This window comes from Zalophus californianus, chromosome 3 (assembly GCF_009762305.2).
Source record: "Zalophus californianus isolate mZalCal1 chromosome 3, mZalCal1.pri.v2, whole genome shotgun sequence".
NCBI lineage: Eukaryota > Metazoa > Chordata > Mammalia > Carnivora > Otariidae > Zalophus > Zalophus californianus.
The window spans coordinates 120,188,798-120,214,115 of NC_045597.1; the positions used below are offsets into that span (position 1 = coordinate 120,188,798).

The window sequence follows — 25,318 nt, forward strand, 5'->3', positions numbered from 1 at the left end:
CTGAGTGGGGAAAGGCCATAGTGTACTCATTCAGAGTCTTGTGGTTAAAAAGTGTGTTTTGGGGACATCTCCTCTTCCACCCCTTTTAAATCTGCTGGAATTCCTGGTCAAAGGAGAGACAGGAGATATGATAGGCGTTAAATAGGGGGTTTATATATAACATAACAGGTTATGTTAAATGTGAGAGGAATTAGGGGGTGGTGGCTCTAAATTGGTTCTGTATGTGTTTGGAGTTTTTGCCAATGAAGTTGCTTCCTCAGGAAAGATAAGAGTGTTTGGGGGACAGTTTTGAACTTTATTTCAAGTCCCTCCACTTTCTTGGAGAGTAGCAGCCTTGTCTCTCTTTGGCCCCTGTCCGCTAAGGTGAGATCCCACCCACCACACCATTGTCCGTTCGCATTCTACCAGCGTGAGTCACTCCAGGGAAACTTCCTTCCTCAGAAATGTCCACGTAAGAAGTGATTGTTAGTGTGCTTTTCAGCCGTCTTAGAGAAACGGGATAGTGGAAAGAGAACTGTGGGCTCACAGGAGAGACCAGTGATACTTTATCCACTTCTGCCGCACTTGACTAGTCTTGGGGAAGGATCTAGCTGTGTTGCATGAAGTCCTCTTTAAAACAAAAAAATACTTAACAGCTTCCTTTGGGTTTTCATAAGAGTTACTCTTCTGGTGTCAATTGTTGGGCAAAGGAAAAAGTTCTGCTCAGCATCTTTTAAACTGGTAAATAGTGACAATTAAATAGAAAATTCTGTAAGAGGAGAAAAAGATTTAATTTACCAAAAACACAAAACGTTTTGAAATAACCTTGAAGCGAAATGTTAAGACCTTTTTTTAAGAACACTGCAAAAAATAATTAGGTGGCATTTATTTATTCCTTTCATAAATGCTTATCGACTGTTTATTAGCCAAAATATGAATGCCATTGTCCTAGGCGAGAAGGATCAATATTAAAAAGGGAAAACTCTGTTCACATTGATCTCAAAAATTAATGCAATTCTAATCAAAAGCACAGTAGAACCAAACAGGTGCTTATATAATCAGTGAAATTTTGACAAACTGCCTTGTCATAATGTGTAGCACATAGAATGTATCCAATTTGTTAGCTGAAAAAGAAGGGTAAGGACAAAAACTGTAACAAATAGGTTACATATCTATATATAGCATATATATTTATACTTTTAATTTTAAAGCAACCTTAAAATAATCTCTAAGCTTTCCTCGTGTATCATCACTGTTGTACTGTGAAAGCTGCAGAATCATTTGAATTCTGTTGAGAAGATAAATTAGAAATTTTCTAAAGTTGTTTCACATTTTTTGAAGGACCTTGATTTCACGGCGAGACAGTGGTTCTCTAGGGTAACTGTGAGTCTCCAGGGTAACCCCCTGTTTCAGATTAAAGAATCTTTTTTTTAACAAAACATCTGGGATCTTTCTGTTTTCTCATTCCTATAGGCACGATGCAATATTGGAAGTTGATGTGAACTTCTACAAAATTTTGTTTTGATTTATTATGGTTCTCCATAATCTGATGAGGAGATATTAAAATAGTTAGTCTATAATGTACTTTGCCAGATATTACGTTAGATTTCTTGTCATATGACATAGTTAGTGAAGCTAGGAAAAGGGCAATAAAAGCCTCATTATAGATATTATGGATATTAATAATAATCTTGACCAATATTTATTGAGTACTTCCTGTGTGTCTCATATATTTTAGTGCTTTACATTCAGAGTATCCACTAATCCAGGCAGTGTCCACAAAATTAATATTATTATTATCATTCCTGTTTTTCTGATGCAGAAATTGATGTTAGTAAGGACTGGATGTTAACTTGTTAACCCAGGTTACATAGCCAGTAAGTAGCTGGAACTCACACTCCTAAGTGGTGTGTTGGATAGCTGTGTTTAGTAGTTGGGAGGGGCAGTCCACCCTCTTTTTGTGAGCCTATTTGCCCACATTAGTAACCACCTTGCAGCCGTGCCCCTCTTTCTGCCTGGCACAGTGGCCTTTCCAAGCACAAACCATGGGAAGCCCTCTGAAGCCTCTACCCAAGAACAGCTGCTAAGAACCCACTGCCCATGACCTCTTCAAGATAGAGCATGTTGTTCATGGACCTCTGAGATCTGCTCTCCTTGTTTCCCCAACAGGCTTTTGCACCATACCTGGAATCATGACCAGAGTCATCTTTCCATTGTCTGATACTTTCTACAGTCTATTTGGCAGAATTTACTTCTTTTAAGATCCGATGTTTAACTCATTTTTTCCCCTTTTTCTTACATGTTTTTGCCTACTGGTAGAGTGTAGGTTTAGATAGATATATAATTGGCCACTATTCAAGACAAATTTGTTATTATTTGGGACCAGTTTTATAAATTGCTCAGCAAAATATGAAATAACATGTATTTGGTTTTGATATCATCCAGTGAGCTGAATCAGATTTCACATTATAGATTGAAATACGTAACTCCTCATATTGATCTTGTAAACTCAGCCTTTTTGCCCTAAGGACAAGATGTTAAGATTTGGGGAGGGCTTGAGTTATAAACTCTGATGGTGTCAATATCTTCCTCATATAGAAATAACATAAAAGCATTGTCCCTATAATATATTACAAAATTGAACTTACTTGTCCTAGAGGAATACTCACAACTTGTAACCTTTAAAGATGTGTATATTAATGAACCGGTAGTGCTGCTGTCTACGTAGTTGCCACTCGCTGGGCAATGACTGCACGTCTCTTTAATTAATCTATGTCACGAATTCTGGTCTCATCACATTCTCTCCCACACTGTCATTAATGGTTCAGCTCTTCTGTCAAGATTATTACCTCATACACATTTTTTTTTATCTTGTAGCTTAACTTTTTAAATTAAATGATTTAACTTTTTAAATTTAATGATTTCTCTTGTTTCTTACTTAAGTGTCTGACTTTTGACAAAAGATGTCATAGCTCCATTCCCAGGGGACAGATGCAATTCCATGCATTACTAGCAAAGCTTTCAAATGTATGGTGCCTGGTATAATAGTAGTATAAGTCACAGTGAATTTGTAGAATATAAAAAAATAACATCGGATAAGGGAGGAAATCCTTCAGTGTATTAAGTTGATAAAAATTATTTTTGCTTCCTTTCGATCTTTTTCTTTTATAATGATCTGAGTGGAAATGCCTTTCAAGGCCTGCAGGTGAAAATTAATAATCAGTGATGGTATGTGCATTATTGTGAAAGATGGCCACCCTGAAATGTTTTAGAATCTTTGTTAAATCCTAAGAATAAAGTGGTAACAAAAGGATGTATTGTAAGGTAGACAATTTAACAAACTACTTGCAGAGCCAGAAAGCCATTCTGGAAAAGATCACAGCCATAAATAGGTAAGAGAGTTAAAGCCGGCACCGTGACTTAGCCAGAAGCGAGGCTTGTGTATTTATGGCATGTTGAGTGTGCAGGAATAGCTGCAGCTGCCCCCCAGAGTCAGGCAGATAGGAGAGGAGAGTGGCCTGATTTGACTTCTGTTTGATATAAACATTTCCTTTAAAGCCATATTTCTATATAAATTATTTCTCTGTATCATTTTTTTTTTCTCAAGAAGAGGTTCGTCTTAACTTCTTCAACATATGTTTTGAATTTAACTCAGTCCTAAAAAGGTGAATACACATGGGTTCTTAATTCTGCTATAGAGAATATGCAGGAATTAAAAAAAAAAAATCTCAACTGCTAACTCTGTTCAAAAGTCAGTATTAGTAACTGGTGATAGCAGACAGGTTCTGCATCTTTCATTCAGGTCTTTATTCTTCCTCCTCTTTTTTCTTTTAAAAATTGCATTAGATATTAATATTGATTATATATTGTCAGCTTCCTACAGTGTTCCTGTTTATAATTTATTTATAGGTTTATTACAGATGCCTTTGTTCACCCGAAAGAGTCAGTGCTGGATAGATGCAAAATGTATGAGTCAACCAGTATTGACCTTATTTGTACTTAGGCATAGGCATATATGAAGTGCTCATACATTTTGACCAAGGACAGATCCCCTTCCTGTCTTCCTTATACCCTGCCCCTCCTTGCTTCAGTCTAAAGGCCTCTTGAGCAGACTCCCTGATTCAATTCTTAGTATTCATTGCCTCACTCCCTACCTGTTAGTCACACTGAACTCCCTGCTGTTACTCATACTTACCAAGTTTGCATCTACCTCAGGGCCTTTGCATTTACTGTCCTTTTGTGAAAACCCTGTTTTGCCAGATAATTTCACAGCTTCCTTTGCTCATTTTATTTACACATCTGCAGGGAGGTGTTTCTTGATGCCTAATATGTGAATGCATTCCTCATCACACTGCTTTATTATTCTTTAGAGAGCATATCACTCCCTGGTATGATGTTATTCAATTATTTCTTTATTTTCTGTCGCTTTTCCCATTAGAATATCAATTTCATGAGGTGTTCTTTTTCCTGTTACAAAGTGTATTCTCAAAATTATTTATAATTGAAATGATGAAGCAATTCTTGATGAGAAATTCAGAATACTAATAAAAGGGAGTAAATCAGTTAACCTAATCAAACAAAACAATCTCTTATGAAGAAGCTACAATGAGGAAAAATTGCTGTTTGTTACTATATGAAAGGGAATATTGATTGTTGGGACTTGAGCAATATTTTTCAAAAGCTGTGCATTTCTAAAAATAGTTTGCACACTATAGTATGGTTGTCACTGATGAAAAAAATCATAATTTGTTTTTGGTTTTGAGTTGTTTTTAATTTTTTCCCTTCATGCAACACATATTTTGGATTGCCTGCTGTATATACATCACACAATGTGGTATTTAGATGAATGAGATCCCTAAGCCAAAGGAGGTCATTTTCTAGTTGGAAATGAAAGCACATCTACAAATATTAAGGAGATGTGTACTGTTGAAAACATAAAAGCACTGACAATGTACTATAATATGTTATACACATACTTTTTAATAAATGTAAATACTTACGAGTTGGTAGACTCTCTCTGCAGATATCTTTATAACTTTGGGTTAAAAAGTATTAGAAAATTCTGTATACATCAGCAGATGTCATAGCACATAATGTTTGCCATTAAATGTTCAGTTTATGTGAGTCTTGGAAAAAAAAAATTCCCCAGGGATGACATTTTTGTATAAGTGTGAGTAATTATTCTATCGGAATATTCGGAAATGTGGATTTAAAGTGTAGTTCCAAGTCCGTCCTTTTTTTTTTATCCGTACTGCAATTTCTCATCGGCCTTTACTTTAGTCACTAATAATAGTTTCGCATGTAAAAGATGAGATCTATGAGAGAGAGATTTTAGACAGCTCAGGACTTTGTTTTTTGTTCTGCTGGCAAGTCACTTGGCCCTGAGGCATTGTGTCATACCCATGCCAGTCCTCGGTTATAAAAGTGATTAATGGGAGGAAACAAGAGAATACCGCAACCGTTTTAGTGCATTAATTGCATTCAAGACACATTCTTTTTCTCTTCCCTGGTAATAAGAACCTATGTTTGGTTTTCCTCCCATTAATTTCATATCCCTTTTGCGTCCTAATAATAACCTGCAATCTGCAGGCTTAATCATGATAAGCAATCTCAAATCATTTTATCTCATCACAGTGTTGGATAAACACTTCTGATTTAAATTTCAATAATTCTACATTAGCAGTGCTGGTATGAGCCTTCGATGTCTGATGGAAATTCTGCACAGGGATTACTTAGTAATTATTGGTTTCATTGAGGTTTATGTTAGAGTTGTAGTTAGTGCCGTGCCAGAAATCCAAGCCCCAGAGAGCAAGCCAGGCCAAGCTTGAATGATCACTGCTGTTCACCTATTAGATATGTCATAAAAAATGAAATTAAAATCTCTCTACTGGGTGATCAAACTGTCTAAAAAAATCTCATAGAATTTTAGACTCAAAGAAATTTAAAGATGAGACAGCTCTATTAGATTATCTAATCAACCTCCTACCCCTGTCTTTCTCTTGAGGGACTGTTCTCTTAATGCCATTTTTGATTATTTTGTCTAGTCTATTTGAAATGACTTGGTCCATAAGACCTCTATACTTCCCCCAGGAGAACTTTCCCTGCTCTAATAGATTTCATTGTTGGGAAGTGCTTCCTAATTGCTACATCTTTTCCCCTTTAATTTCATGCTATTCTCTTATTTTAACCTTTGTTTTACTGTCCATTTGTTTCTGTTCCTTATATTCAGCCCACATATCAAATAAGTTTTATATTTAACCAATTGAGATTCAAAATGTGGGCAATAAGAAAACTTATGAAGGGTAAAAAACTTGTCCAACCAAAGTCATATTTACTCATCAACTAAGAAATATCCTGATTTCATGTGTAGTTGAAACTGAGATAATCATTTTTATATAATTGTCTCTGCCTCCAGGTCCTTATATCAAAAATCAGAGATGTTCCGCCCCACCACCATCACCCAGCTTCTCTTTGTGGTAGAGGGAGAGTTAAAACAAATATTCCAGGACATGTACTGTGCACTGAGTTTTTCCCCTCTCCCCCAAACTCGTATGTTGGGGGCCTAATCCCCAGTGTGACTATGTTTGGATATAGGGCCTCTAGGAAGTATTTAAGGTTGAATGAGGCCATAAGGGTAGGGCCTGAATCCAGTAGGATTGATGGCTTCATAAGAAGAGGAAGAAAGGCAGATCTTTTTCTCACCCCTTGTGCACTTAAAGGAAAGGCCCTCTGAGGCCTTGTCAAGAAGGTGGCTGTCTACAAGCTGGGAGGAGAGCTCTCCCCAGGAAAAGAATCGGCTGATGCCTTGATCTAGGACCTCTGGGTTCCAGAACAGTAGAAAATAAGTTTCTGTTGTTTAAGCCACCCAGTCTATGGTCTTTTGTTGTGGTAACCCAAGCTGTCTAAGACAACAGATATCAGGAAATGGAGTATGTTTTTATCATACCACGTATGACTTTGGGCTCCTCTAGGTTATGGGGACCAACATATCTTTCCCCAATCTCAGAAATCCCCCTGAATCACGGGTATTGGATTAGAGTTAACTTTGAAAATATTTTCTGACACAGATGGCTAGTGAGGGAAACCACATACTTTAAAAAAAAAAAAGTGAACATAAATTAGCTATCTATATCCTATCATATGACCAGCATTGTTTCAACAGAAACATCTACTTTTCTATCTTGAGAACAGAATTAACATAGCTCATTATCACTTAATGTTACTAAGTATGTAGATGTTTAAGAAACTGTACTTCTTTCATTACTCTGATTCCATGAATGGAATGTTCAGACTTCTGAAAATCATAATGGTGGACAAAACACGAAGGACGCATTTGACATTCTGTTTGTTTTGTTAGAATTCAGTAGCATAGTAAATGTAATAGGAATCCTGTAGCACTTGAGCTTTAGTTGAAAAATCTTTCTTTGTCTTGTGAAATCCTCCTGCAGACCTAAAAGCAGGCACAGAGGATACCAGGAAGCCCTCACCTTAGCAAGGTCTTGAAGCAGTTGTCCCACTCAGCAACACAGAGCAGTGAACACTGTGGGTAGATACTGAGAATATGCCCAGAACTCTGTTGTAGTGGCATGGCCAAGCAAAAGTTATAGAAGACACACTTTTTAGTAGCTTTTTCTTGTTTGCAAAGAAACACAAATGTGAAAAGGATGTTATAATGAACTCGCATTTGCCATCCCCAGATTCACCCCATCAGTGGAAAATAGCCAATGCTTCATTTTCCCTTTTTTCCTTCCTATAGAATTTTAAAGTTAAATTCTTGGCATCATGATATTTATCACTAAGTGCTTTTGTATTTTTTCCAAGTAAGGAGTTTTTCTATAACCACAGTACCATTTTCATACCTACAAAATTCAGCATATCTAATACTGAATTCATATTAGAATTTCCTAGATTGTCTTTAAAAACTGTCCACTTGTAAGTTGATATGTTCAAATCAGGAACCAAATATGCTGTGCACTTTTGCCTTTCTCTCTTTTTTATACTTTTAAATTCAAAATAATTTCAATTATGGAAACATTGCAAAAAATCACACAGAGTTCCAGAAAAGCCTTCATGTACCTTCCCTTAAGTTTAACATCTTATAACCATGATCAAAATGAGGAAATTAGTATTGGTACAATATTATTAACTAAACTATGTACTTTATTCTAATTTCACCTGTTTTTTGTTTGTTTGTTTTGTTTTGTTTTGTTTTTTACTGGTGCCCTTCTTTTTCCAGGATTGAAAGGACACCTGGTTTGATTTATAGTCCATATTTGCCTACCCTAATAAACTTATATATATAAAAAAAAAATGAAGGGTAGAATGTCCTCCATTTTGAACTTGTCCGACTACTTCCTCGTGGTATTTATTGACTATGTACCTGGATCCAGTATTTTTCTTGAGAACTGGAAGTTATATCAAAAGGTTTGATTCAGGGGGCACCTGGGTGGCTCAGTTAGTTAAGCGACTGCCTTCAGCTCAGGTCATGATCCTGGAGTCCCGGGATCGAGTCCCGCATCGGGCTCCCTGCTCAGCAGGGAGTCTGCTTCTCCCTCTGACCCTCTTCCCTCTCGTGCTCTCTGTCTCTCATTCTCTCTCTCTCAAATAAATAAATAAAAATCTTAAAAAAAAAAAGGTTTGATTCAACTTAGGTTCATCTTTTTCACAAAAATACTTCAAAGCCTATGCTGTGTATTTAATTTCATATCACATCAGACACACGTATCCCATTTAAATGATGGAGATAGGCTGGGGCTGCAGGTGTTCACAGTGAGGTTATTATGTTGTAAATTCCCCCATCAACGTTTCATGTTTTAATTTCATATCCATTGATAATCATTGCCTTAATCTTTTGTTTGGGATTTCAAAACGGTGATATTTTTCTAATTTTTATGTTCCTTTTTATAATGTATTATCTGGAACCACCCTGTAAAGAGAAATTTGCCCTTAACAGCTAGAATTATTTAGTTACCCTGTGTATTATCCTCATTTATCAGATAAGGATAATACACAGAAAGCCCTCGGCTCAGTTGGCAAGTGCTGCCCTAATAAATTACTACAGACTGGGTGGCTTAAAAACAGCAATTTCTCTCAGTTCTGGAGGCTGGTCGTCGAAGATCAAGATGTCAACAGGTTAAAAAAAAAAAAAAGATGTCAGCAGGTTTGGTTTCTCCTGAAGTCTCTCTCCTTGACTTGCAAATGACAGTTTTCTCATTGTGTCCTCCCTTGGCCTTTTCTCTGTGCTTGTGAATCTCTGGATTTTCTTCCTCTTCTAATAAGAACACCAGTCATATTGTCTTAGAGCTTCACCCTTATGATCTCATTTAACCTTAACTGCCTCTTTAAAAGACCTGTCACCAAATACAGTCACACACTAAGGTACTGGGGGTTAAGGCTTCAACATATGAATTTTAAGGGAACCCAATTCAATCTATAACACCCTGAAATTTAATTTTCTCCCTTTAATTACTAAGTTTTAAAAATAAGGGGTTGGTGCTCTAGCTACCTCCAATGAACACTGGAGATTTTATTTTTCTCTTTTATTTTGTTTCTTTGAGGACTTTGTCTCTCTTTATATCTATATCTATAGATGTGTTTTTAAATAAAACTGTGAGTTAATAGATTTGTATACATTACATTCGCTTTTTCCATTCATTGTGCCCATTATTCTTTTTCACACTGAAATTCCCCATCTCTCATCAGTCCTAGCTCATGATCTGGTTCTTGTGTTCTTTCCTTACAACCCCATTAGACTCCGACACTTTTTTTGTTTTTCAGAGTAACAAAATGTCAGAATCTCATCCTGTGCATTTCTTATCTGAGACCTCAAATGAGCCAATTCTTCAAAAAGCCCAGGATCCTTTGTGTGTGTGTGTGTGTGTGTGTGTGTGTGTGTGTGTGTGTGTGAAATTGGTATTGAGAATGCATAGCCTGGACACCAAGCGTCAAAAACATGGACACTTCCTTGAAGTCCATGATTTTCCTGGGCAGAACATTAGGTGATTGACTATTAGAAAATAACCTACTTCCAAGGTTTAGAAGTTAGGAATTGTATTTAAAAAATACTCTCCCCGGGGGGCACCTGGGTGGCTCAGTCCTTAAGTGTCTGCCTTCGGCTCAGGTAGTGATCTGAGGGTCCTGGGATCAAGCCCCACATCAGGCTCCCTGCTCGGCGGGAAGCCTGCTTTTCCCTCTCCCACTCCCCCGCTTGTGTTCCCTCTCTCGCTGTGTCTCTCTCTGTCAAATAAATAAACAAAATCTTTAAAAAAAAATATTTTCCCCGGGTGGCTCAGTCAGTTGGGTGTCCGGCTCTTGATTTCAGCTCAGATTGTGATCTCAGGATTGTGGGATAAAGCTCCGTGTCAGGTTCTTGTAGCTGTTGTGAAAAACCGCATGGCATTTCCTCAAAAAATTAAAAATAGAGCTACCATCCAGCAATTCCACTACTAGATATCTAGCAGAAGAAAATGAACACACTAATTTGAAAAGATATATGCACCCCTATGTTCATTGCAGCATTATTCACCAAAACCAAGATATGGAAACAACCTAAGTCATATATACCCATACACTCACAATGGAACACCACTCAGCCGTAAAAAAAAATGAAATCTTGTCATTTGCAACAACATGGATAGACCTTGCGATTATTATGCTAAGTGAAAGAAGTCAGGTGGAGAAATACCACATGATTTCACTTACATATGGAATTTAAAAACATAACAAAACAAAAAACAGAACAAAACCCAGACTCATAGATACAGAGAACAGATTGGTGGTTGCCACAGGGGAAGGCGGTTGGGGGAGAATGGGTAAAGGGGATTAAAGAGTACAAACTTCCAGTTATAAAATAAGTAAGTCATGGGGATGTAATGTGTAGCATGGGGAACATATTCAATAATAGTAATAACTTTGTATCAGGACAGCTGGTCATTGTGATATTGTGGTGACCATTTCACAATGTATACACATATGAAATCACTGTGTTGTACACATGAAACTAATACAATACCATATATCAAATATACCTCAATAAAAAGCACGGGGGAAATATATGGTGTGTGTATGTATTCTAATATGTAGCTATTTGTAACGTACCCCCTTGCTTAGATTAAATGAATTTGTATACAAAAAATAAAAAATTTTTCTCCAGCCCTTCAAAAATCATGTTATCTCCAAATCATTTTCTGCACAATAACTTTAACAAGATTTTATGAGTTGTATCTTGCACCTTTCTTGGGATGGCCTTCCAGTTTCAAGAAAGCAAAACCTACCTCAGAAGCCTACAGTGACTAAATGGGAATGCTAGCACCAAAATCTTTCCAGAAAAGCAAAAGAGAATATGCTAATTTTTTTTCAAACAAGTGTGCATCTGTCTGACAGCAGAACTACACCAAAGACTGCCGTCATGCTACTTCCTTATTTTGGACTCAGAGTACCTCAGCAGGCCACTGTTACTGCTCACTACCTACAATACTCTTGTCAAGCTTAATGATGATGTTCTACACAAAAACATGGAAAACAAGTAGCAGAGTCATATTTTCCTGACTCCGGTATTTAGGTTTGAAGTATGATATCTGAAGATGTTTGCAAATGAGACTGAGCAGGTTTTCAAATATCTGAGGTGGAATAGGTCATATATACATGATCACTTAGTTTTTTAAATATGCAAAATATTAAACTACAATACTAACAGGTATTCATCGTGTTTTCATCTTCTTCCTCATCTTCATCATCTTCATCATTATGTGCCTCATAATTATCTTGAACCACTGGGGCATTTGAGTAGCTCTAACTGACCTAGGATAACATTTAAATCTGTTTTATTTAGTTTCTGTCATTGCAAAATGAAATAGTGAGTGTGGTATATACTAGAAGAATTGGGCCCATGACAACCTGTCCATTCATTATGATACGGAAAATAGATATCCTTACATTTGCCTTTGCTTCATTGACAAGATAACTGTAATCAGTTTAGCCTGTGTAGTTGATAATACATGTAGTGTGGTTTCTGAACTTTTTGGTGTAATAATGGACTTTGTGTTTGAATGGGAACAGAACATCCCTAGGAGATTTCAAGAGTAAGGTTCTAATTGTTCCAAGTAAACGAATCTTTATTTTAATTAATATGCTAATAAGATATTGTTAAAAACATATTTTAAATTGCTAAAATTATTAAAATGAAAAGTATTTTCTAAAAGCATCAGCATCTGAGTGTATAAGCATGCCAATAAAGATTAGGATAAAGTAATCTGATGTAGAAGTAGATAGAAAAACAATTTTTAGGACTATAATCATAAATGTTTTTTGCTTGACTATGCAGTAGTTGAGGCTGTAAGTTAAATTTGGCATTGGATATTTTGTGGAAATGCTAGTTTGGAGTTCTTTTCTAACATGAAGGGTATTATTTTACTGAAGTAATGATAGCACTGTATCTTTTATTTGATAGCTTGGAATTTTAACAGCTGTTTCTAATATTTATATTGCAAAATAATATTGACACAACTCTAACAAAAAGTATGGTATATAAATCATGCATATGCAACTTTGAGTTGATTTTTACCCATTTACTACTGTACATTAATGTAATTATATGAATAATAAATAGACAATATTGAAAGACAAAAAGATAAGGAACAGTTAATGCTGATACAGAATTAGAAGACAGAAGGAAAACCAAAGGCCAAGGTAAATAAAGACAACTGAGATACCATAGAGATTTCCCACATTCTCTCTTCCCATGTCTAGTCAATGACCAAAGTCCAGTGATAACTTAATGGTTTTATTTAGTCTTTTATTACCTCAACAAATATTTTTTAAACGTATAAGGTGGTGATCTCATAGATCCTAATGCCTATATCACTCACATGTGGCCTCCATCTCTCATATGTAGTCTCACATCTCCCTGCCTTCATTAGTCCATTTATCTATTCCTTGTCTCCTTTTGCTCTTATCAATCATATAAGTTGATTTGTATCAGCTCATTTACTACCTCTTCTTGAATAGTGTCCCTGCTGTCACTCATAACGCCCAATATTAATTAGTTCTTTTTCTGTTATCTTAATATTTATATGAAAATTTCTTGTTTTATTCATATTACTTTTTTGCAAGGAATTTGTGTATAATTTTGCCTTTTATATAAGGCTGTGATATACATGGGGTCAGGGGTCTTGTGTCATTTATTCATCTCTGGTCTCACTATCATTTAGTGATTGGCATCATGGAACTCTTGAATGTATGAGTAGATTATTAAAGACCTGCCACTTCCTTCAAGTAAAACTATTGGTGGGCAATATTTGTCTTTGTTTTTATTTAAATTTTAATTCCAGTATAGTTAACATACAGTTATGTTATATTAGTTTCAGGTGTACAATATAGTGATTCTACAGTTCTATATATTACTCAGGGTTCTTCATGTTAAGTGTACTTTCTTTGCTTTGGTTTTAAAGGGATGTGAATTTGAGGAAAGTCTATTTGCCTTAAATTATCCTACACTTGGGTTTATATCACTGTAATATTGACATTAATGTCACACTACAACAAATTTGATTTCTTTCAAAGTCATTTAAAGTCTAGTGTTCATTGAGGGTCTACCACTGAAATGAAACCGGTGAACAATCTATGAGAAGCTTGAGATATACCTCTTGCTTGCAATGGTATCCTTTCTATTGAGAAAAATGCAAAAGCATTTGCAAAATAAGAAAGCTGTGTATATTTTTAAATCATATGACATAGGCCATATACACATTTTCATGCATGGAAATCAAGAAGCAGAATCCAGGCACAAGGAAAGGATGTTGCTAAGGGCCAGATGAGGGATCATGTAGCTACAAGATGGCTTATAACAAAAACACATTTATAGCTAACCTTTCAAGGGATGCAGGCCAAAGCAATTACTATAAACTGATGACCATAATGGGGTCTTTTCAAAAGGGTTGCTGTGAAGCACATGTAAAACTCCTTTATGGGAAGATAGTCATAAAATGTATTTGGTACTAGTAGTGCTATACAGTCTGTATTAGGGAGACCTTTGAAAGGGAAAACAAATCTGAAAGGGCAGTGATCACTTGCTAGATATGTGATACATTTAAAATCCTTTGATGCTTACATAGTTCTCTTAAAGTTCAGTGTGATTACTATGGTTTCATCATTCCCTGTGGCCTGGTCACTGTCTAGTTGGTGTCTCTTCCCTTCCTTCTTTTTAGCAGCCTGTGCTTTCTTTGTCCATGACTGGTTTCCTTCAGCATACTCGAGGTGCCTTCTAGCTTCCCCTCTGGGCATTCTGGTATGCAGGTCTCTTGGGCTGGACCAGTCTTCCTCCAACTTACCTGTTCTTTATCATCCTTCCACGTACTACCCACCTTGGGAAGCTCACTTTCCCTGACCTCTAATAACCAGGGTGAATGACTCAACTTTGTGTTCCAAAAGGGCTGGGATGGAATTCATCACACTTCAGTGAAATGTTGTGTTTAAAAATCTACTCTGTGCTAGACTCATACATCCACTAGAGTGGAGAACAAACCTGTTTTGCTAACTGATTTATATTGAGTACCTCGTATGGTACCTCACACACGTGTGAATGGATATATTGATGACATAACTAAAATATTTGGAGGAATGTTAAGGAGCAAGTGGTAGTTTTGAGAAGTTAATCTCAGGAATGAAGGGTCAGGGCCCCAGGGGCCCATGCAAAATTTTTCATTAGCGATCACTTATTACAAACAAGCTTAATTGTACATTTGCACTCCACCACCAACACAGGGCTGGGATAGAAATTGTATTAGTCAAAGATCAGTGGTGAAATTAACTGACATGAACTCACTATTTGTTTTATTGAAAAAAAATCCTCAGCAATACTTCTCTCCCATTTATTAATCTTACAGGGTAGATTTGGTGCATATTTGGTTTAGGAGGGAGAATGAGGAAGAGAGACTGAGGCCCTGTCTTCCTCTTGTTATCCTTGGTCACTTGGTAGATTGCTACTCAAGATTCATGAATTGTTTATTGAGAGCCAAGTATGTACCTGCCTCAAATAATCATTAGAAAGGGCACAGATGAATAGGAAATAGTCTTTGTCCAATGGGGTATGTCCAAATGTCCATAAAGAAACAGTTTAGAGAACATAGCACTTTGGGCAGAAACAGGTTTTTTTTTTTTTTCTCTGAAATGTTAACCTTTGTATTTGAAAATTTTCAGATACTTATAAATATTTACAGACTTTTTAACCCTTATTTTCTTTTTACTTACACGAAAGGGAATTTAGTGAAGATGTCAGTCGTTTGTAGTGTCGGCTCATGGAGTTTTGCCCATTTAATCTAACGTGCGAAAAACCTTTACTGTTTCCACACAGATGATTTGTTGAGAATTGTCACTAAAATTTGCTTTTCAGACGTAATGCTAAAGCTCATTTTATATTGAACTAGAAATAAATACACATGGATACTTTTGAATAGTTGTTTCTGTTTGACAAGAGCCCTGAATCATGGTAGTTAGTTAGGGTAGGATTGAGTTCGGGCAACACATCCTGTGCCAACGTGCTGCAAAATGCTGCATGTTGAATCCAAGAGAGCACCGGTGCTGTGATGAGTATTTTGACCAAACGTTTCATTTTTTGAATAAAGCTACCTGTATATTTATATGTGTGTGTGTTTGTAGGAGGATATTTTCTGCAGCTTCATTTTCACTGAAAGCATGTGCACTTCATTTAACAGGAATTTGAACTTAATAAATTTGCATATATTTCTAGTGACTGTTCACAAACAGGATACATGGTTTGGGGGCCTCCAGGCATCTTGTACAGTTTCACATTCAAGAGCAGGTTAGAGGGTGTACATCTCCATTGTCTTTCTGTGGCTGTTTATCTGAGCCTCCAAGATCCCCATTTCCCTTTCTTATTGGTAGTGTCTGTTCCCTAAGATTTTTTTTTTAATCACCATAGAGACTTATTTATTCTCAGATAAAGTCATTAAATAATTCCTTCTATTCCCGACTCCGGCCTCACGAAGGGCCACGGGTAAAGCTCCGTGCTGCTTCCTGAGAAGGAGCTGTCAGGCTGGAGCTGGCGTGGGTGTTGGGCAAGTCGGCTCAGCCTCCACTCCTCACTCGGAGCTGGATCTTCATCCTGAGGAAGGCCTTGAGGTTCTCGTCAGCCACGTGCTCCTCGAGGGCAGCCAGGGCCCTCTGATCACCGTCTCGGTAATGCCGCAGCAGTGCATCTGCATACTCTACCCACACACAGTTGGGGCAGCCACTCATGCAGCAGTTTGTTGGGGGCTGGAGCTCAGGCGGCGGGGGATACAGGGCTTCTGGAGGGCCCCTGCCAGGCAAGGACGACTTGGGCTGCCCTGTGCCATCTGCCCCTGATTGAGAGCCCTCCTCTACATGGTCCTTCCCAAAAATCTCTGTGCCCTCACGGACTTGGACCCAGGCATGCGGCCTGTAAAGAATGCTGCCACCTCCAGGAAGCCTTTGGCACCTGTCTCAGCTGGAGGGTCCACGTGGCCCCGGACCGCAGGCAGTGGCGGCCACCGTCCGACCTCCCCCAACCAAACTCCGGAGCAGCATCACCCGCGGCCCAGCCACGCACAAATCAAATCCTTCATTCCTCTATCTCAATAAATCTGCCTTCATTTTCCTTCACTTTCCCATTCCGCTGGTATGACATAAGCGTGTCTTTTAACTAATTTATGTTCTCTTTGATTTGCTGAGAAAATCTAACTTTTGGAGGCAAAATGTTCTAGGCATGGGCTTGCAATAATTTTTTTTGGGGGGGCTTGCAGTATTATTTAAAAATATATTTCAATCAAGAAGTTCTCTAAAGAGGCCCTCATTCCTTTTGATGTGTGTTGATAAAAGCCATCACCATTTCTGTGGTTTAGTGCTATAACCTAGAAAGTCCCCCCCCCAGTTCTTCTAAAGGATATTTTTACTAAATCAGCTTAACGGATGTTTTTACTAACTGGGCTGCCCCATGCTGATGAAACTCTCTCTGCTTGGAAAGTATGAAGAGACTGTTGCCCCTTTCTAGTGATGGTCTCTGCTTGCAATACAATTTACAGCAGGCTCTAAATCTCTAGGAGTCTCACAAGTTGGTGAGATTTGTAGAACACGGGATAGATGGGGAGGGGTCAACAAATTGAAGACAGGTTTATAAAAGTGCTTTCTATAAATGTTCAGAAAATTGTCAATTTTATTAAACATGTGCATTTAAAATATTTCCTTCTTAACTGGCTTTTATCACATTAGCTACATCTGATACATTCACCAGTGTGTATATACGCTGGTGTCTATATATCAGTAACAGTATATATGTATGTATACATATAGTACATATGTATGTATACATACATATATACACACACTAACATGTTATATGTTAGTGAGTCTAATAATATGTTAGATTCAAGAATATGATTTCTAATGCATTTCTGTGCTCTATTACCTTCATATTAAATAGGTGATACAGTTTTGACATTTGCATTGTAGTTATGCTCAAATTAAATCCTGGAAGATTAAATAAACAGCCAGAATACAATGAGTCACTCCTTGAAATCACTACGAACTAGTTATCTACTATTGTCTGCATTTAAAAATTATAAAGCATGGCTTTCACAAGATCACTGGATGTGTAGATTTCATTGACAAGAGCCATCATATGAAAACCTTATGTACCTGAACCTTGGAGAGCCTGCCCAGATGTTTAGAATAGGTTATAAAGAGCTTTAGATAGTCTACTAGGACCGATAGTGATCTCTGTCTTGCCCACTTCCTACACGCAAGAACAACCAAGGCAGGGAAAGGTGGATTCCCCAGTGCTGGGAGGGAAGAAGGTTGAGTTAGAAGTTTTAAATATGTTCAAGATCATCAGTTTGCTGGATGAGGGAGGAGTGTTGGCATTTCTGTGAGGTCACTTGTCAAGACTGGTCAGGAGATTTGAAGTAATCAGTTGACTTAGGACCACCAGGGTTGAGAGACATCAACAGGGAATGGAAATGAGAAGAGCAGATAAACATGGACTCTTAGCTCAAGTAAAACCAGGTTATTCTATTCCAGTGTGGAAAACACAAGCTTTGCACCTAAGCTGTTCTTTTTTTTTTATAAGATTTTATTTATTTATTCATGAAAGAGAGAGAGAGAGAGAGGCAGAGGGAGAAGCAGGCTCCCAAGGAGCAGGGAGCCCAACGTGGGACTCGATCCCAGGACCCTGGGATCATGACCTGAGCCGAAGACTCAGGTTAACCATCTGAGCCACCCAGGCGCCCTAAGCTGTTCTTTTGAGTGGTGATCCTTCTGGCAATGCTGGAAGTTTTCTTGTTACTCTCTCTTCTTGTCCATAGTTTGGACATGTAAAATTTTATATTCTTCAAAATCAATAAAGTTTGCTCTATATTGTTAGATAGATTTAGGAGTAGAATATTTAGTTTGAGTTTTTTAAACAGAAGACAGTGGAAAACAGATTTTTTAACCAAATCACTATATCAAAAATATTATTATGCTCTCTCATATAGTAGATTTTATGTAATACTTAGGTCTAAAGTAATAAACTAAAAAAAAAAATCATCTATTTGATAGTGTATTTTCATCCACCACACCATCTTGGTTCTGTAACTTGCCTCCTTGCCCTAGTTGAGTAGGGGTTGAATTCAAAGGAGCTGATAGGACCTCAGAATAGGTATACCAAGAACCGAAACACAAATTTATTATTTTTAAATGACAGTAGAAAAAGAGACAGATGGCTGTTCCCTTCACATGTTGTAATAGCAACTAGAGCTGTTAATTAAAGTAAGGGGCAGCTCAGAATGTGACTAAACCTATACAGAGAATTAAGTTAATATGGAGAGTTTAGACAAAATAACCTTTCTCATTTTAGAGGAAGGATTTAGATTGTGTTCAAATCATCTGGTCGTTGAGCCCATGTTGTCCTTTTACCTCTCTAGTGTTGACATCATCTTTAAACCAAATTGTGCTATAATAAGTGAAAGTAGGTAAAAAAAAAAGTGAAAATAGGTAAAGTCTCTTACTCCTCTGTACCTCAGTTACCCTCTTTGATACAAGTTAGTGTTTTAGATTGTTTCCTAAGGCCTCTCTAACTCAAATTATTATGTGTTTCTTTAATTGCACTATTCAGGCAATAAGGTTATTAGATTTACAACAGACATAATTCTTTGTCTCAATAAAGCTCTTAATAAAGTACATTTTCTTTGCCTGTTTCGCTCTTATATTCCTGAAAAAGAAGTAGTGAATTTGGCTGTACTCCAACAGATTCCCGTTGATTATAAGAAAGTTAAAGCCTTCCATTAAAAACATATTTTAATGTCACCAAATCGCCATAAGATTATTGATACCTGTTTGTTTAGAAAGGAGCCTAGGAAAAACAGTTTCATTAAGATGCACATCGTACATTTCAAAGACACAACGTATTTAATCTGATTAGTTGGCTGAGACCCAGCCAGTGCTCTGTCAGCAGATCAGGAGTAAAACAATGAAGCTATAATTAATGAAATTAATGCCAGATATAGAAACTTGAGATTTGAGGTGACATTTCGGTCATAACATTTCCTTTGAGTTTAGCAGAATGGAGAGACAGTTTAGTTGGAAGTAATTGTTCTTAGTTTAATGGCACATGATTAGATGAGAATGGTTATTTTTCTCATGCTACGGGCTGCTCGGACTATAAGTTGGCAGGCACGACAGTACAAAACTGTCAGACGAATTTAATCAGAAAGTTGAGAAAATAAAAGGGTATGATTTAATTTACTATTTTTAGCTTCTCTTTTTTATGAGTACAAGTAAACTTTCATGGCATGTCCGTTTTCATCATTCTAATAATATGAAATTGTTGGTCGCCAGTCTTTCTAACCCTCTCCATCCGATCAATTGTCAAGTCTTGTTAGATTCGCCTCCTAAGGGGCGCCTGGGTGGCTCAGTCGTTAAGCGTCTGCCTTCGACTCAGGTCATGATCCCAGGGTCCTGGGATCAAGCCCCACATCGAGCCCTACATCGGGCTCCCTGCTCCACGGGAAGCCTGTTTCTCCCTCTCCCACTCCCCCTGCTTGTGTTCCCTCTCTCGCTGTGTCTCTCTCTGTCAAATAAATAAAATCTTAAAAAAAAAAAAGATTCACCTCCTAAATATCTTTTAGATCTATCTCCACAGCCATTGTTTGGCCATCGTCCCTCACCAGAGCTTCCCAACTGGTCTGCCTGCTTTAGTCTTGCCCTGATCAGATATTTTTCTTCATAGAGCAGTCGAGGTGATTTCTAGCAAACACTGTCAGACTGTGCCACAGCCTTTGATAAAACACACCAGTTATGCCCCCAGCCCCCCAGTGAGTGGACTGATGTGTTTTTTCAAGTGATAAGTACAATATCCCCTCAAGATACAACACCAAATACTCCTTATCCGATAGAGGTTTTCAGCATTCCAAGGAAATAGAAAAGTTTAACCTCTCACTGTAAAAATAGTTTTGCATAATAAGATCTTGGTCTCTGAAAGTAGATATTAAAACATAAATAATAGTAATAGTAATCACAGCTAACACTTATTGAGTCCTTTATGAAAGACAGGAATGGAAATTGTGAGGAAGAGTCCATAGTCAAGATCATTGTCAGGTGCTGTGGAAGGCCGATTCTTGCACAGCTTTTGGGTGGGAGAGCATGATGTCAAGTTAAGACCAGTGTTCAGTGAGCAATTTGTATGGATGAGATGTGAGTACACACTTGAGGTGAAATAGGAAATGCCTATAAAAGGTATGCTGAATGTGTACTCTCCTTCTGGAGTTAATAAATATTAAGGACAGATGAAGTATAAAATGATATCAGCAAGGGAATAGCAAATCTTTCTAACTGCATGCAGTCTGAGTCACTGAGCCTTGTTTGGATTACATGTTATAACACTTTGCAGGTGCAAATCTATCTAGCAGTGGACGCTCGCATAATCTGGGGGCTTCTCTTTAAGATAAAAATAATATAAAATTATGACATCAAATGTATGAAAATGTGCTTCACTGTGCTAGTGAAGGTCTCTGAAACCTAAGCTTTGTTAAGTGTCATGTTAAGTCCTCCTCTGGCAGTTTGAACCTTTGAGTGTTTACTGTGTTTGTCTTGAAATATAGTCTATGTACTTTTCCCTTTCTTTTATGGTGATAGGAACATTTCTGCATTAAAATCCTACCATATTCTAATAACGGCGCTAGACTTAGATCTTGGGGTAGTTTATAGTGAGTTCTACTTCTTCCACAGTTTATTAGATATTATACACACTTAAAAGAATTGATGTCTCAAGAAAGACTAAGAAAACAATATATATTGCTGGAGGCAAGAAGTGGATTTAAAAGAGCATGATAGCAGCCTCCACAATAACCAGGAGCTGTCAGCATCAGCGAGAATGGAGCCCTCAAAGACGGTGTTAAGTGATAATGATGGCTTCGAATCACAGAGGGGAAATTGTCTTTATATTGTGAAAGAATAATTATGTAATTTTAACACAAACTTTGTTTGTGGAAACTTTGACATTAGACATGGGTTTTGGAAATTAGTTTAGCCTGCATAGAAAACATACCTATTTCTTGCCTCCATTCATTTCATGGAGATACAACATAGGTACAGCAAAACTGATGTGCCTACTTGTATATGTATGAATACGCTAGATATGGTCGAACACAGTAAGCAGGGTATTTGGAATATACACATTTGAGAACAACAAAATAGGGTGTTTGATTATGTGACTTCTCATTTTAACCTCAAAAGCAATTTTTTAAAGTAAAATTTTAAGTTTTTAAAACCTCTTTATTTATGGCTTCCTAAACTATAATAATCAAAATTTAGAACTTGTTAGAGAAAAAGACAAATTTGGTGGCTAATTTGTATATTAATTGTCTTTTTTTTCACCATATGCATCGTAGTATATAGGTCCACATTTATGGCTTAGTGGAATGGTTGAAACATAGCATATAAGCCAGGATGAGGGCTCTTGAGATGCAGCATAGTGAACACCAAGAACAGAAATAACCTGGTTCCATCACTTACAAGCCATGAGGCCCTAGCAAGTTACATAATCTCTCTTAGGTACTGACTTTTTTGTTTTTGTTTTAATTTTTTTTAACTTTTTAATGTACTTATTATCAATAGACCTTATGTTTTAGAGAAGTTTTAGGCTCACAAATTGTGCAGGAGGTACATACATCCCCCAGCCCAGCAGCACCTGCCCTGCCAGCCTCATCCACTGTTACCATGGAGGCCCAGCGTGGTACATTTGTTACAATCAATGAACCAACATTGGCACATCATTATCAACCTCAGTCCAGAGTTTACGTTAGAGCTCACTCTTTGTGTTGTACATTCTAAGTTTTGACAAATGTATAATGACATGTAGCCACTATTATTGTATCAGACAGAATAGCCTGGCACCTACTCATCTCCAAATCCTGGTAATCACTGATCTTTTTACTGTCTGCATAGTTGCATTTTCCAGAATGCAGCTGTTTTCAGTGTTCCATATTTTGGCCATCAAATAGGTACCTAGTGGTATCTCATTGTTGTTTTAATTTTCAGCTTCATAATGACATATAATGTGGAGCATCTTTTCATATGATCAGTTACCATCTGTATATATTCTTTGATGAAGGGTCTGGTCATATCTTTTGCCCATTTTTTTTTTTTAGGGGCAGGTTTATCATCTGAAAAAAAGAAAGGATAGTAACTATTCCACAGGGATTTTGAAAATAAACTAATTCATTTAGATATCTTAGCATAGACCCTAGAATATAGGTACAGTAAATATTAGATGATATTTTTGTTATAAACTATCTGCTTAACTTCATAACATGTCTGAAATAATATTCTCCCCACTCCACCCCACCAACCAGCTTCTTTTCCCATTTAAAAAAAAATAGTCTCTCAATATTCTTCTTTGTGATTTGGCTTAAAATATTTCTATTATTCCCGACACATCACCTAAATGCAGAGAAATTTTGTCATTTTTTTTCCTATGGAATTTTTGAATTAATAAATGAAACATTCTCAGAATGATACTGGGTGCTTATCTTTCTCTCTCATATATATATATATATATATATATATATATATACGTACATATATATATGTACGTATATATATAGGAGGATTTAATCAGACACAGTTCATATATCTTGCACGTTGATCAAATGAAGGATTACCTTATTAACTTCTGAAATGTTTATTAGGCAGAGAAAGTAACTGCATGATTAAATTATTTTCTAATTTTTTTTTTGGTGCTTGTTCAGAAGTGATATATCTAAGAATAAACACCACTAATTCAAAGTTTATTAAAATTGGTACAATATATAGGAATGCAGTTTCTGATTATGAGTGACACGAAAATTGATACCTGTGGGTATGTACGGCCACAAAATGCAAGCTTCTTCACCAATTATTTATTCTATCTTATGATTCCTTTGTAGGCATCTGGCCAGAGAGCTTGATTTCTATTATTCCAAGTAGATTAACTCACTTGTCTTTTCTTCCTTCTCTCTCTCTTCCTTGTTTAGACCTTAAACATATTGTTTTGTAATATTAATAAGCCTTTGACTATTAGACATTATTGTATATTGTTTCTCTTAGTATTACTTGTATGATATAAATAATTCTGTTCACAAATGTCAAAACATTCTGCAAAGATATATAAGATAAAATTTCCCCCAAAGATCACCAGGTCAGATAAGAATTTTGCCAGTATACCGTGGTTCTCTACTATTAACAGAATGCTTGTAGACAGATCATTTTTCACTTAAAAATCTGGGAGAAAATCTAGGCTGCCTTAGGAGTTCAGTTATATTTTAAGATAAACTTTAGGGAGTTCAGTTATCATTTCCTTTTAGAAAATGTCAATCTTAAGGAAGTTTCTGATTGCATCCCATATGTTAATTATTCAGCATTTCTATATTGTGCCTTTTTTAAGTGATTTTCTTTTGTTAAAAAATTAAAGTGAATTAAAATGATATCAAAGAAGCTGAGAAACCATGTGGTTTAGGGAAACCTTTTTTAAATCCTAGTATAATTCACATGCAGTGTTATGTTAGTTTCAGGTGTACAATACAGTGATTCAGTAATTCTCTACATTATTCAGTGCTCATCACAATAAGTGTACTCTTCATCCCTTCACCTCTTTCACCCATCCCCCATTAATCTCCCTTCTGGCAACCACCAATTTGTTCTCTGTATTTGAGTCTGGTTTTTTGTTTGTCTTTTTTTTCTTTGTTCATTTGTTTTGTTTCTTAAATTCCACATGAGTGGAAATCATAGGGTATTTATCTTTCTCTGACTGACTTATTTCACTTAGCATTAATACCCTATAGATCCATCCATGCTGTTGCAAATAGCAAGATTTCATTCTTTATTATGGCTGAGTGATATTCCATTATATATATATATATATATATATATATGTATACACACACACACACACACACACACACATACACACACACCACTTCTTTATCCACTTATCTATTGGTGGGCACTTGGGTTGCTTCCATATTTTGACTATTGTAAATAATGCTGCTGCAATAAACATAGGCGTGTGTATATCTTTTCAGATAGATCTCTGTTTTTTCATATTCTTTGGGTAAATACCTGGTAGTGCAATTACTGGAACATGTGGTAATTCTGTTTTTAATTTTTTGAGGAACCTCCATACTGTTTTCCACAGTGTCTGCACCAGTTTGCCTTTCCCACCAACAGTGCAGTAGGGTTCCTTTTTTCCACATACTTGCCAAAACTTACTGTTTCTTTTGTTTTGGATTTTAGCCATTCTGACAGCTATGAGGTGATATCTCATTGGAGTTTTGCTTTGTATTTCCCTGATGATGAGTGATGTTGATAGGGAAACTTAATACTTTAATTTTTAAACACCTGTTTACGTCATGGCAGAAAATTAAATGGTTTCATAAGACATGTATGTACATGTTCAAGCCAATCATTCAGTTTTCTTTTAAAATACATGTGCTAAATATCATATGTTTGTGATTATTACTTCGAAGTGACATTTTCACATCTAGAATAAAAGGCACTCTGTAATAGTGTCCATAAAATTATAGAGACTTTATTTTACACTTCAATAAGTTTCTATATATAACTTCAGAGCAAAAATTAGAAGCGAAAGTCTCTTTTGATTGCAAAGCACAGAACCAGAATAACTGTTGAATTATAAATATTTATCCAGGTTCTGTTCTAAGCCTGCAAGCAAACAAAAAAATATTTGAATTTCTGCCAAAGGAGATGTCAAAAAATAGCTATAGTTTGAGACTGAAAAAGATGTAGCAGCCTATACAAAAAGTAAGCCTTATAACTTTGGGAGAAAACAAGT

General features: G+C 36.6%; 1 protein-coding gene and 1 pseudogene across 4 annotated transcripts in view; one reads left to right on the forward strand and one right to left on the reverse strand.

Annotated features, from left to right (window-relative positions):
* The window catches only part of KCNJ3 (potassium inwardly rectifying channel subfamily J member 3), a 154,433-nt gene that overhangs the window by 113,069 nt on the left and 16,046 nt on the right, over positions 1-25,318 (forward strand). The gene's annotated exons all lie outside the window — the stretch shown is intronic.
* On the reverse strand, positions 16,063-16,542 carry LOC113920798 (annotated as a pseudogene).